Source organism: Bos javanicus, chromosome Y, assembly GCF_032452875.1.
Source record: "Bos javanicus breed banteng chromosome Y, ARS-OSU_banteng_1.0, whole genome shotgun sequence".
Classification (NCBI taxonomy): domain Eukaryota; kingdom Metazoa; phylum Chordata; class Mammalia; order Artiodactyla; family Bovidae; genus Bos; species Bos javanicus.
Window position 1 is genome coordinate 4,013,862 of NC_083898.1, and position 10,343 is coordinate 4,024,204.

A 10,343-nucleotide genomic window follows, 5' to 3' on the forward strand; every position below is an offset into this window, starting at 1 on the left:
GGAACAAGGGGGCTCATGAAGCCCGAGGGGCTGTAGTGTGTGGAGTGAAGAGCCCTTGCTGGGTCCTGGTGCCCATAGGCCTCTGCACAGCTCAGCATGTCCCCCATGGCCCTGCAGGCGGTGGAAGCTTCAGGTGCTGGACTTGTGCCGGAACTCCCACCAGGACTTCTGGACCATGTGGTCCAGCATCACGGCCAGAGTTTGCTTGCTGATGGAGCCTGAGCCAGGCCAGACTATGCAGAAGAGGTGCAGGGCAGAGGTGCAGGCGGGGCTGAAGCTGTCATGGGCCCCTTTGCAGGTGGTGGCTGAACTGTGCCTCAAGGAGGATACCTTGGAACAGACCCTCTGCTACCTGCTGAAGAAGGCCAAACAGGAGAAACCTGCTGCACCTGTGCTGCCAGAAGCTGAGAATCTTCACCATGCCCATGCAGAGCATAAAGGGGATCCTGAAGGTGGTGCAGCTGGACTCCGTCCAGGACCTGGAGGTGAACTGCACCTGGAAGCTGGCCACGCTGGGCAGGTTTATGCTGTGCCTGGGCTGGATGGGCAACCTGTGCTGGCTGCTGCTCTGGCGCATCCATCAGTTGTATGTAGTGAGAAAGTAAAAATGCCCACTCAGCCTTAGATGGATGGAGATCTAGTAGTAAGATAGTACTTTAGCCAGAAATGGAAATTTCAGCCAGAATCTGAAAAGTGTGTCCTTGAAGGAGAAGAGGGACTCAGGCCTGAGCACACTGCTCCATGCTGGAGCCTCGGGCTCTGTCAGCTGTACCTGCTGGGGTCTTCATGGGACAGGCCACACAGGCAATGATCCTGTCAAGAAATTTCTTTACCTTTCCATCACGTTGGCAATTGCACACTTTGCTTTTGCTTCTACATGAAGTTTTAGCTTTATCCCAGACAGTTTGGTTTCTTCTCTGATTTTTGCCACTTGTACAGACTGTTACAATATTTCTTAACCAAATAGAATTTGGCGGGGCAGGGGCGGGGGCACGGAGGGTGGATCAGTAGGGTGGGGTGAGAATGAGGGGATGGGTCACACCGAACAGCATCTTGGATCATAGTTCCCTGATGGGGATATACCTCATGCTCCTTCAGTGAATGCTCAGAGTCCTCCTCAATGAACTGCCAGGGAAGTTCCTGGAACTGATTTAATGAAAAACATCCAATTAGGATGAATTTTTGGGTGACATTTTACATTTTAGTTTGTTACCAGTGATTATAGTTCATATCATTTTATAGTTTTGTGATTTTACTAGATTAAAGGTTTTTTGGGGTTTCTTTTTTTTTTAAGCTAAAAAATGTTTTTTAATTCCATGGAATAAAAAAAAAATCTGTAGAATAGTTTAAATAGTGGTGGATTTGTTCTGAATATGAGTGCTTTGCTCCATTCAAACAAATGGTAAGAACATTTGTAGAAGAGACACACAGTGAAAGGTACATCTTTTTATTAAGTGACATAACAGCACCCATTGCATGAGTTATTGGTTGGAGTTTAGAGACAGGTTGTGTTGGGCTAAACTCCTTATTCCTGTTTTCAGCCCTTGAGTAATACTCAGAAGCTTTCTCTGAAGAGAGTGGGGTCAGCTGTCAGACTCCTAGATATCTACCAACCATCAGGGATTGGGATTAAATGCAGCAGCCAGTAGATACGGGATGGGGCAAGATGTCACCTTGTCACTTTGTTGCTTCCTGGAGAGATGCTTGTCCTTGTACCAGTGGGGCCAAAGCTGTGACTTTGTAGCCAGAGGATGTCTCTGACCCTGCCTTGGGTTCCCCTAGAGTGGAGGGACAGCAGGGTCTCCCAGGCTTCTTGGCCAGAGAAGAACCCCCACCCCTTCCCCTGCTCTCTGACATTCCCCTCAGAACTCATTCCAGATTAGGTTCTGCAGGACAGGAGTCCGAGCCCAAACCCAGCTGCCAGAGTTGGCTGACCAGAGCCTGCTGTGGAGTGAGGCCTTAGCCATGCAGCCCTGGAGGAGCTGCCCATAGAGCTCTTCCCGCCTCTGTTTATGGTGGCTTTTTCCAGGAGGAACATCCAGGCCCTGAATTCGATGGTGCGGGTCTTATCCTTCCCCTGCCTTCCACTGGGGACCCTGATGAATGACCACCAGCCTCATCTGGAGACCTTCCAGGCTGCACTCGATGGCCTGGACGTCCACTTGCTCAGGAGGTCCAACCCAGGTGAGGTTGACTTGGCAGACTGGTGGGGCCTGGGGGTGTGAGCAAGATGCAGCCAGGGCAGGAGGAGGAGGGGTCACCTGGGAACAGGTGTTCAGGTGTACAGGACTGATTGAGGGGCAGAGGGGACAAAAGGCACGTGCCCCCTCCAATGTCCCTTAAAGTGGGGAACAAGGGGGCTCCTGAAGCTGAAGGAGCTGTGATGTGTGGAGTGAAGAGCCCTCACGGGGTCCTGGTGCCCATAGGCCTATGCACAGCTCAACATGTCCCACGTGGACCTGCAGGTGGTGGAAGCTTCAGGTGCTGGACTTGCACCAGAACTCCCACCAGGACTTCTGGACCATGTGGTCTGGCATCACAGCACGCATTTGCTCACTGCTGGAGCTGGAGCCAGCCCAGCCCACGCAGAAGAGGTGAAGGGCAGAGGCACAGGCAGGGCTGAAGCCGGCACAGGCCCCTGTGCAGGTGCTGGTCGACCTGTGCCTCAAGGAGGATATCCTGGACCAGGCCCTCTGCTACCTGCTGAAGAAGGCCAAACAGAGGAGGAGCCTGCTGCACCTGTGCTGCCAGAAGCTGAGGATCATTGCTATGCCCATGCAGAGCATCAGGGGGATCCTGAAGGTGGTGCAGCTGGACTCTGTCCAGGACCTGGAGGTGAACTGCACCTGGAAGCTGGCCACACTGAGCAGGTTCGTGCCGCACCTGGACTGGATGGGCAACCTCTGCTGGCTGCTGCTCTGGCACATCCACGTGTTGCCACACACTGACCCTGACCAGGAGGAGTACTGCGTGGGCCAGCTCACGGCCTAGTTCTTGAACTTGCCCCACTTGCAAGAGCTCTACCTGGACTCCATCTCCTTCCTCGATGGTCACCTGCACCAGGTGCTCAGGTAAGGCATGGCACCAGCTCCGCAGACCAGAACAGGCCTCTCTCATTTCGTTACCATCGGGGCGTCTACTCTGTGCCCCCTGGGGTCATTGCCAGGGGGCCCCAGCCACTCGGAAGTCCTCACGATGCCGCTGCTCTGTTCCTGGGCATCTTGTCGGGTCACCTCCCTGGTTAGGGTCAGAGGCGTGGCCTAGGTTAGATGCTGTGAAAGGGGACTTCTTGCTGGGAGTCCACCTAGTGGGAGTCAGGTGTGATGCCTTTGGGAATTCTTTCCAAGAGAGTGATGTCTTAGCTGAGGTGATGACAGATAACTAAGAGAGGAGGACATTGGTCCATCAGGCATGAGTTTTGCAGTCTGAAGCTCTGTCTCTCCCTCCCACCTGCTGCTTCTGTCCTGAGCTGTTTTAGGATCCAGGTGATCTGTGGGAAGTGGGTGATTCGGAAGATGACAAGGAGGGATCAGGAGGAGAAATTGTGGCTCCTAAGCAGTCCAGAGAAGAGAAAAAGTCAAATGAGCATCATTGTTGAAGTGGCTCCAATCTCTCTAAGCCCAAATTACAATTATTATTTTCATCTAAGACTGCTGAATACATAGGAAATCCTCAGTAACAGGTTATCTCTCTGCCTTGAACACAGTGATAAAAGCTGAGACGATGCAGCCTAGTCTGTCCGTATGAATAAGTTACATTGATTCCCTTTTTGGCAGCTGCAAACTCCAAACATTATGAATAAATATGTTCACTGAGAAAACAGAAGAAAGAAAGAAAAAGAAGAAGAAAGAAAGAATTGTAGGTGGTGATGGATGGTTTGTGGCCCCCGAATATCTGGGGGATATTCACCCAAGGATCTTCTGTAACTGCTGGGACCCAGCAGCCCATGTCCACTGCATCTATCCTGCCATTGAATTCAACTAGTCATGTCCTGTAAAAATATCTTAATTCCTGCTAACCAAATATTAGTAAGCTGAAATAGGCAAATAACATTTGTTTACTGTTTGTTTCCCACATTGAAAATAGTTTATCATTTTGTGCAGGGGGAGGTCATACCCATATGAGCATGACCTTGTGGCTGGAAGACCCCCTGCCTTCCCGTCAAGAAGGTGAGAGGCCAGCTCCAAGCCAGTGAGATACCTTGTGTTCCGGTGAAACAGACCTCTCCTTCCCACATCCTGCCACCTGCCACCTCTGCCCCTGGGACTGACTGCCCTCTTTCTCCCCAGGCTCCTGAAGACCCCTCTGGAGACCCTATCGATCACCAACTGCCTGATTTCAGAGTGAGACCTGACATACCTGTCGCAGTGCCCAAGCGTTGGCCTGCTGAAGGACCTGGGCCTCAGTGGTGTCAACCTGACCAGCCTCAGCTTGGAGCCCCTTCAGGTCCCGATCCAGAGGACCTCGGCCACCCTGCAGGACCTGGACCTGGATGAATGCAGGATCATGGACACCCAGTTCAGCACCCTCCTGCCCTCCCTGAGCTGCTGCTCCCAGCTCACCACCTTCAGCTTCTGCGGCAACCCCATCTCCATGGCTGTGTTGGAGAGCCTACTGCACCACACCATGGGGATGAGCGAGCTGAGCGAGCTGAGCCACGTGCTGTACCCTGCAGCCCTGGAGAGCTATGAGGACGTGTGCAGCATTCTGCACCTTGGCCTCCTGGCTCAGCAGCATGCCGGGGTCAAGCACCTGCTGTGTGAGTCTGGGCAGCTCAGCATGGTCTGGTTCAGCACCAACCCCTGTCCACACTGCGGTGACCAGATCTTCTATGACACTGAGCCCATCCTGTGCCCCTAATACATGCCTGCCTAGCCCAGCTCATGAGTTGCAGGCTTTGTCCCTGGCACTGGAACACTGCCACCCAGACCTCAGTACATCTAGAAGGAACACAAATTACAGTTTCAGACAATTGTTCAGTACATGCGGGAAAAGGAAAGGTGATTTACAGTGGGTTGGGGAGAGGGGTTGATGGGATTTTTGGAGAGATGTGTTCCTACAAAGTTAGAAATGTGAATCTGAATTTTGGAGGGTTTTTTTTGGGCTTGGGGGGTTGATGGGGTCATTACCCCTGTGTTGGATTGTTCCAGAGAAATAAAGGGAACTGCAGTGTCAATCATTTGGTGCCCTCTGTGTCTCTGATTCTCCCCTTTAAACACATGACTCTCCTGTTAGTGGTTAAATAAAAGGACCTCAGTGTGAGTGGGGCCTAGATGCTCTCTGATAGCCAAGGATCGGCTACAGGAATTCAGGGCACCATTTACCCACTCCCCGTGGTTCTCATTTCCAGGGAATCTTCACTTATTTCTGAGGCTGTTCAATCTGTCATCATATACAAGGGGCGTCCTCAGGGCCTGGAATGAATTAAGTGTCCAGGAGTGAGCACCGCTGAAGGGAACCTTCTTCCAAGGGACCTTCACTGCTAACCCCACCCAGACCATGGACTGGAGAATTTTCCTCAGTGGATTCAGCAGATGCAAAGCCTCCATCTCGGACCCTGGGCAGTGCCAAGACGGATTCACTGTGCAAATTCAAGCCCAGAGTCCTGGGGGATATTCGCCCGCAGACCATCTGGAGCCTCTTGGACCCACCAGCGCATGCCCACCTTCCCACTACTCAGCTGTATTTGACTCTTTGGGACTCCATGGACTGTCAGCTTCTCTGTCCATAGAATTCTACAGGTGAGAATACTGCACTGGGTAGCTGTTCTCTTTCCCAGGAGATCTTCCCAACCCAGGGATTGAACTTGGGTCTTCTGCATTGCAGGCAGATTCTTTACCATCTGAGCAGCCAGGGAAGCCTCCCGTTTCTAAGAGACAACCCAACATCCCTAAATCCATTGTCTAATTGTGCTTTTATGCCACTAATATTCCCACAAGTTTTATTTTGTTTTTACATTAATAAAAACTTTCACACACAATTATTTATTCAAAGGCTGAAGGTAACCCATTCCCAGTCATCAAAAAACATCACTTCCGAGTTCAGTATTTCAGTGTTGAGGGTAACTTAGCATTTTTCTCCTTGGTGTGATTCATCTGTAACTTTTTTTAAAAAATAAAACCTTAATCCTTAAGTTTCTACATTAAGCCACATGGTAAAGATCAAATTTCCTCCAAATCCTGGTTCTCTGCCAACCTGGCTGCACTATGGCTTTTAACTAATTCTCTTTGCCCATCAGAGCTCTTTGCTGAGACCAAGTCTTCTAAGAGTCAGAGAAGATTTAGCAACTAAACAAAATAACAGCACCCCTTCAGAGTGGAGGGCTCCAACTATACCACTTTTTGTGACCAAAGGAGCTGGGACCTGCATGGATCACCAAAATTTTGATCTAGGTATGTCCTGGATATTAGCATCACCTTGATTTGAGCTTTCCTGGTGGCTCAGATGGTAAGGAATCCACCTGCAATGCAGGAGACTCAATCTTAGTCCCTGAATGGGGAAGATCTCCTGCAGAAGTTACTGGCTACCCACTACAGTATTCTTTCCTGGAGAATTCCATAGAGGAGCCTGTTGGGTTACAGTACATGGAGTCACAAAGAATCAGACAGTACTGACACTTTCACTTCACCTTTAATCCTGTGGGTAAGCAGGTGGTGCATGTCGTCATTGATTGAGTTTTTCAATGTGTCATGCTCCCTTATGTTTTGGCCCCTCTCTGTCCCACCCTTAATTTAAGCTGCAAAACCATCCTTTTATGATTTCTTACTCAGGGAATTAGAACTGAGAGCAGAAGCAGCAAGAAGCCAGAAGCTCTGCACTGATTAGGTGAGAATGAAGGAGGAGAGTGAAAGAGCTGGCTTAAAACTAAGTATTAAAAACACTAAGATCCTGGCATCTGGTCCCATTACAACATGGCAAATAGAAAGGGAAAGGGAGGAAGTACTGACAGATTTCCTGTTCTTGAGATGTGCAATCACTGCAATGTTGATTGCAATCATGAAATCAAAAGATGGTTGCTTCTTGGCAGGAAAGCTATGAAAAATCTAGACAGTGTGTTGCAAAGCAGAGATGTTACTCTGCTGACAAAGGTCTATATAGTCAAGGTTATGGTCTTCCAAGTGGTCATGTACGGTTGTGAGAGCTGGACCACAAAGAAGGCAGAGCACCAAAGAATTGTTGCCTTCAAGTTGTGGTGCTGATGAAGACTCCTGAAAGTCCCTTAGACCGCAAGGAGATCAAACCAGTCAATCTTAAGGAAGATCAACCCTGAATACTTGTTAGAAGGATTGATGCTGAAGCTGAAGGTCCACTCTATTGGTCATGAGATGTGAGACGCTGACTCACTGGAAAAGTCCCTGATCCTGGGCAAGATTGAGAGCAGAGGAGAAAGAGTGACAGAGAATGAGATGGCTAGATGGCATCACCAATGCAATGGACACGAACTTGGGCAAACTTCAGGAAATGGTGAGGACAGGGAGGTCTGGCACACTGTGGTCCATGGGGTTGCAGATACAACTGGGCAAATGAACAACAACAATTTCTTGAGATAAAGCTGTTCCAGGGGGAGTAGAAGAGGAAAACATTTGTGAGAACAATGGAAGCGCCAAGTTCTCCCCTAGAGACGGAGGAAGTGGGAAGAGTCTGGCCACCTGGATTAGTGCTCTCCTGAAAGGTGTGCCTTCTGGCCACCTTGTAGAGTCCACTTCTCACACAGCCCTGATCTGTAGGTCAGCAGGCACCAGCATGTGTCCTGAGGGCCTGACCTCCTACTGGGTACCAGGTTCTCGGTTGGTGTGAGATGCCCAGCCCTGTTGGTGGATGCTCAGGCTGACCACATGTCACTCCACAGCCACAAGCCCAAGGGAGCTTCCTCCTTGACCACAGCAATGGACCTGAACTGGACTCATCCTTGGGGTTGTCTATGGAAGGAAAGGTGGGAAAGGTCATGTCTGTCTTTCCTTTGTTTGTTTGTTTGTTTCTATTGTTGGTCAGCCAGCACAGCTTGCAGGATCTTAGTTCCCCAACTATGTATAGAATCCATGCCCTCAGCAGTGAAAGTGCAGAGTCCTAACCACTCCAGGACTACCAGAGAGTTCCTAGTAGGTCATTTCTTGAGCCTGGCAGATGGCCCAGAAGTCTGATGTTGGCTGCTGAGAGGCAGCCTTCTATGGGTGAGGCTTGGGTGAAGTCACAAAACATCCCTCTCTCCCTGATCTCTGGGAGCCCTGTGACCATGGCCCATATCATAGAAACTTCTGGAGGTAGAGAGAACTGAAGGATGACATACCCCCTCCCCACTCATATTCCTTTCCTGGCTACAGACCCAAAGGCCTTCCAATAAATTCATCTGCTCTCAACCCATCTACAGAAAGCATGCTGTCCTCCTTCCTGGAAACCTTCCCTGAAGAAAAGGTTGAAATCATGTCCTCTGCTTCTTCCTAACATAACATGTGAAGGCTTTTCTGTACATCCTGTGTTAAGCTTCTGCTAGACAGCTATGGGTTTTCTTCCTTTTTTTTTTTTCATTAAAACACATACTCCCCTTCACAACCAGGATGGTTTGAGCACAGGCCTCGCTCTGTTCTCAAGGTTCTGTCCCTCACAGTCTAGGAGAGAAGTAAAGAAAGTTGGGGCCAGAACGAGAGTTGGGTGGGGACTTTTAGCAGCAGTGGTCTGCAAGAAGGGGTCCACAGGAGCAGGCTGCGTCCTGGAAAATCTGGGTGGGTGGGCATTTGTTGATGTTTAGGAGTCACCTGGGAGCTGAGTCATCACCTGCATACTCCCTACCTGTCCTTGAGGTGAGCCCTCTCCAGGGACTCCTGATCTAAAGAACGCATTAATGTACTAAGGTGGCCACAAGATATAGGAGAGACCTAAACAACAGGAAATTGTTTTCTCCCAGTTCTGGAGGCTAGAAGTCCAGGATCAAGGTGTTGACAGTGTGGTGTCTCCGGAGATCTCTTTCCCTGATGCACAGACAGCTGCATTCTCGTGTCCTCCTGTCCCTTTATGTCCATGCATCCTTGATGTCTTGTGTGTCCTAATTTCTTTCTTTCTTTTTTTTTTTTTTTCTGGCCATGCTGCTTCACTTCTGGGTCTTAGTTTCCAGACCAGGGATTGAAATTGGACCCTTGGCAGTGAAAGTTCTGAGCCCTAACCACTGGCCTTGCAGGGAATTCCTCTCTCTCTTTTTATATAGAGAACCATCAGATTGGACTAGGGCTTACCCTAGTGACTTCGTTGAATTTAACTACCTTGTTAAGAATATAATCTACAAATATAGTCACATTCCAAAGTGTAGGGGGTTAGGACTTCTACAGATAATTTTTTAAATGAATTAATTTATTTGATGGCACCAATTGTTAGTTGTGGCATGTGGGGTCTTTGGACTTCCTGGCAGCACGTGGGATCTAGTTCCCTGACCAGGGACCGAAGCCCAGCCCCCTGCACTGGGAGTGGAGAGCTTTAGCCACTGGATCATTGGGAAAGTCCCCTCAACATATGGATTTTGTAGGACACAATGAAGCCCAAAACAGGGTTGATGGTAGGGTGATGTGCCTGGCTACACATTGTGGTGTAGCTTCACGTTGCACCCTACCTGCTCCTTAGAAATATCTGAGACCCTTAGTAACGTTGACTCCCTGGTCCCATTCCTGGAGATACTTATTCTGTGGGTATGGAGTAAGATCGGCAAAATCAACCAGAACTTTTCAAAATCAATCAGTATTTTTCAAAAGCTCTCTAGTACTCACTGTTTAATATGGACACCTTAAGCAGCCTGGGCAACACCTGGAGTTTGTGAGAAACTCAAGACTCTCAGGCCCCACTCACAACTGTTGGATGAGAATATGTTTTTGTGCAAGACAAGTAAGGAATTCCTTAGATTCACTGAGGGTTAAGAAGCACAGCCCAGGAGATTTGCAAGTGTGGCCCAAACTGAGAAGTTTGGATCCAGATCTCTGAGCTTTGCTTATACCCTAACTTCCTTTAGTACGAAGGACATCCAGAAGCCCCAGGACAGGGTGTGGAGGTCCTAGAATCTCTGAAGAGTGGTGGGGAGGATGAAGCTCCCAGCTCAAGCTACAACATCTGATTGGTTTATTGAATTACCAATAACCCACTCCTCCCAAGGCAGGTGCTCAGTGTGTCACATGAAGAAAAAATGAATTCCTGACCCTCAATCCTTAGGGTCTCTCATTTTTCCCAATGAGTTGACTCTTCCCATCAGGAGGCCAAAGTATTGGACTTTCAGCATCAGTTCTTCCACTGAATATTCAGGGTTGATTTCCCTTCGTATTGACTGGTTGGATCTCCTTGCAGTCCAAGGGACTCTCAAGAGTCTT

At 49.3% G+C, this 10,343-nt stretch overlaps 1 pseudogene; it reads left to right on the forward strand.

The window, feature by feature from the left end:
- The first annotated feature begins 419 nt into the window (after window positions 1-419).
- Window positions 420-5,106, forward strand: LOC133243810 (melanoma antigen preferentially expressed in tumors-like; annotated as a pseudogene).
- Window positions 5,107-10,343: the final 5,237 nt, after the last annotated feature.